The sequence below is a fragment of the Kryptolebias marmoratus genome, linkage group LG7 (genome assembly GCF_001649575.2).
Source record: "Kryptolebias marmoratus isolate JLee-2015 linkage group LG7, ASM164957v2, whole genome shotgun sequence".
NCBI classification, from domain to species: domain Eukaryota; kingdom Metazoa; phylum Chordata; class Actinopteri; order Cyprinodontiformes; family Rivulidae; genus Kryptolebias; species Kryptolebias marmoratus.
The window spans coordinates 10,619,153-10,623,450 of NC_051436.1; the positions used below are offsets into that span (position 1 = coordinate 10,619,153).

Consider the following 4,298-nt stretch of genomic DNA (forward strand, 5'->3'; position numbering starts at 1 on the left):
GACTGTAGTGGACTGTAGTGGACTGTATTGGACTGTAGTGGACTGTAGTGGACTGTAGTGAACTGTATTGGACTGTAGTGGACTGTATTGGACTGTATTGGACTGTAGTGGACTGTAGTGGACTGTATTGGACTGTAGTGGACTGTATTGTCACACACCTTTGTCACTGTTATTTTATGGGTCAGAAACTGAAAAGTTTGGGAACCGCTGCTTTAAAGCATGAAAGTGTGTTTTTTATTAGGAAGTAAAGTAATCCACCGTTGATGTAGAGTCCTGTAAGGTGCTGGAAAATCCTGACCGTCACCTTGAAAAGTGCTGGAGTTTGGATTTAGGGAAGGTTTTATTGGCGTCACATGTAAAAAAAAATGCTGAGTAATGTTATGGTCAGATACGGTTAAAACACTCATTTCCCGATCTCTGGGGTTTACTATCGTTTCCTTTGTTTAGTTTACCCCTCGTGGGTCGAAGGGATCCACGAGGCCTCTGCTGTAAAGGTTACGGGTTTCACGGCTAACAGTAAAAACTGATTTTATGAGCTGATTGAGCTAGTTTGGTTAACTGTACGTCTTTCTTTGGTTGCATAAAAGCTAAATCATAATAATAATAATAATAAGTCTTTTAAAGGAGGATATAAAACATTAGATGAAGCGCAGCCAGAGCATTTGAAGCTCGCCTCTAACTTGCAGCGAGGCAGAAGGCGAGGAACTAAAGGAAAAGTTTCTGAGGCGACGCCGAACGCAGCAGCGACTTCTTCTCCTTTCTTCTCTGAGCTCGCAGAGGCAGAGTCGTCCCTGCAAACCCGAACGAACCGAAGGCAGGCCAGAACCCGGACGGGGTCGCCGCGTCGGCCGCGACGCTCCCGATTCAGACAGCTGAGCGCAGAAACGCTTTGACGCGTCGATCGAGCGCCCGTGTTCTCTCTTTGAAGTAAGTGAAACCGAAGTGGTTGTGGTTCGCAGGATTTTCTTTAAGATGAAACCAAAGAAAAACAAACAACAACCCAGAAACGTGGCTGCCGAACGCTAACGGCTGTCTGTCTCTCGACGCGAGCACGACTTCAGCGAGGAATAAACAGATTGCTCAACGTCTGGTTCAAGGCCTTCGGCCGGCGCACGAGCCAAACGTCTCTCTGCAGCTCCTGCCTTCTGTTATGCTTCGGCAAAACTGTCCGCTCCGACCAAGTGGATCACTCAGTAATAGTTTCCGTGGTCATGAAGTACGGTTATTCTTCCAGTTTCCGTCTCAGTTTTCGATGGGCGGACAAAAAACTCGTTAAAAAAAAAAAAAAAGCACATCACAACATGTGGCTTGAATAGGAATATTACGCTCTGACCTTTGGTAGCCGTGTGTTGTATGGAACTGATGAAATGTGCAAAACAAACAAAAAAAAAGACACCTTTTTTCTGTGCAGACACTGTAGGATCGCAGCCGTCGTTTGGAGCGTTTTGACTCAGACATACTTCACAGTGGAAACAACATTCAGAGTTTAATCGAGGCACAGGAAGTTAGACTTTACGGGACCAAACAGGCATTTTTAATATCTTTATTGTTGTTTTTACTCAGTCGCAGTTTAAATGCTATCATTTTTTGAAGATTTTAACACAGAATGTTCATCTGAGGAAACAAAAACGGCCGCGCAGTTCGGCTCGTCTTCAAGCTGCCTCTGCGTTCGTAAAGGAACGTCCAGCAGAGACGGCTCGTCTTCTCACGTCTCCTCTGCTACGGCCTCGCCCGACGGCTCAGAGGCGTAACGGAGGCTGGGGGGGGGGTTTGTTCAAACATCCTGCTGATGTCGGCCAGAAGGCGTCTCGACTCGAAGGGTTTTGTTGTTGAACGTTTGACCTGTCAGACTTCCCCTTTTTTTTTTTTGTAAACAAACTTAACGCTCCGTGTTCGGCTCACACATCAGACTGTAGGGATTTATGTCTCCAACATGTCGCTCAGAGCTGAAAGACCTTTAATTTTCTCTTAAACCCCCCCCTGAGTTTAGAGAGCGCACCTCCAAACTCTCATTGACTCCCACCGTTTCTGAGGTACATCCATCCATCCGTCTTTCTTTCTTCTCCCGCTTATCCGTGGTCTGGTTGTGGAGGCAGCAGGTCCAGAATGGAAACCCAGACCTCCCCCCCCCCGGCGACGCTCCCCAGCTCCTCCTGGGGGATCCCAAGGTGTTCCCAGACCAGAGAGGATCCAGAATCCGTCCAGGGAGTTCTGGGTCTGCCCCGAGGTCTCTTCCTATTGAGACACGCCTGAAAAACCTCCAATGGAAGGCATCCTAATCCGATGCCTGAACCACCTCAGGTGCCTCCTTTCGATGAGGAGGAGCAGCGACTCTGCTCTGAGCTCCTCCCCCAGGATGACGGAGCTCCTCACCTTATCATGAAGCTGAGAACCCTTTTATTTAAAACTGGAACTTAAGGGTCTTTCTGTCACGATTATATCTACATAAAACCCCGTGGCCGCGGCAGAACCGACTGTCTGCTTCTCCTCTCGGTTTCAGGTTTCTGCTGTGAGTTCCCGTCGTGTTCAAAGTGCCGACAGGGAGTGAGAGACGCAGGCGTGTGGTTACCCGCGGTGACCCCGTTGAGCCTCCGGCAGCGGCCTCCTTCTGGCCTTGGTTCTCGTTCCACGTCTCAGAACTCATCAGCTAAGATTCTTCCAGAAGAAAGTTCCAGATGGGGTTTCAACAGAAGGAAGCCGACGTTGCGTTTGTTGGCATTTCGGGCAACCAGAGATTTTTCTGGTCGCCGTTCAGACGNCGTCTGTCACACGAAACCTCATGCATTATGTGCGACGCGCCTTAGACTCACGGGAGCCCGGCTTCTAATCTGTCCCGCTCGCCGCGCGGTTTTGCACCGCCACAAGCTCGAAGCAGACGGAACGCTTCGTACCTCAACCGCCATGTTTGTTTGTGCAGAACATCCTGTTGCAGCGAGGCGTGGAACCGGTGTGTGTGTGTGTGTGTGTGCGTGTGCTGATTCTCCTTCTTTTCCTTTCATTTTGCCTTTCGAGCCCTCACGGTCACGTGTTTGTTTTCGTGCCCATGAGCTGTGCAGACAGACTCGTACGTGTTGACGCTCTGTGCACAAACAGGAGAGCGAGAGAGGGAGAGCGTTTTTCCGCCCCCCCCTCTCCTCCCCCCTGCCACATTTCTTTAAGTCTGAACATCTAAAGCTCATTAAAAGCTGCCTGTCACCGTCAGACGGCGCGTCGTGCAGCCTCTGCCTGTTCAGCGGCTCCGTGCGTCACTGGGGCTTAAAAAAAAAAAAAAAAGGAGGCGTCTTACGCATTTTCCTGTCCGCGGCACACGCGTCGGATGAGACGAGATGGTGAAATTTTTAGCTCCGAGCCTCTGTCTCCGTCTCTCGGCGCCGTCCGCCTACTTGTTCCAGGCTGGCGCTCGGCAACCGTGAGGGATTTCCTGCGCAGCGACGGCGAGGCCCCAAATCAGAGCGGCGCCACAACGACACGGCAAGCCCGGGCGGCCGCCATCGGGCCGTCTTTGTTTCTATTTTGGGCGTAGGTGTTGGAAAGAGGCGTTTTTTTTGCGCCGAGCGTGTCAATAAAAGACACTTTTCTGTGTGTTTTCTGTCCCCCCCTCACACACACATGGCTGACGTCACTTCAGCTGTAGTCCGGCGGCAGGCCGCGCCGCTGCACTCAGATTCACCTTTCACTTTTGAATATCATTTACAAAAAAAGAAAAGGGGGGGTCAACTCTGTCCGAGTTGAACTACTTTGTTTATCCGTGCGTGTCCCGCCTGTGGGCGCGCAGGAGCGGACGTAACGCCGCGCGTCGCCTCGTGTGTTCGCAGGGACTCGTTCCTGTTTCAGTCTCCTGCTCTCTTTCTAACCCTCTGTCACCATTTCAGTCTCCCTCATCCTCACCCTCTCTCCTCCCCCCTTCTCTCTCTCTCCTCCCCCCTTCTCTCTCTCTCTCTCGTCTTTCCTCTGCAATAACAGTGCTGACCTAGTTTCTGCCTGTTCAGGGCTGCCTGTGGAATTTTACAGCGGCCTGCCTTCCTGGCAGCGTTTGCTGCTCGAAAACCAAGACAGAAAAGCATGACTGAGGAGTTTTCTCTCCCCCCCCCCGGTTTGTCGTCCACATCATTGCGGCCCTCGTCCCGTCTCTCGCTGCCTCTCTCCACGATCCGCAGCCTGAAGAAATGAGAGGCTGCTGCGCCGACACGGCGTCGGAATCAGAATGGAAACACTCGGCTGCACAAATTTAGTTTTTTTTTTGATAGCTCAGATTGGACCGGATGCAGAGAGCAGAAAGAAAGAAGAAAAAAAAAAAA

The 4,298-nt window shown here is 50.9% G+C and overlaps 1 protein-coding gene across 2 annotated transcripts in view; it reads left to right on the forward strand.

Moving 5' to 3' along the window:
- The window catches only part of zbtb4 (zinc finger and BTB domain containing 4), an 18,637-nt gene that overhangs the window by 7,053 nt on the left and 7,286 nt on the right, over positions 1-4,298 (forward strand). The window lies entirely within an intron of this gene.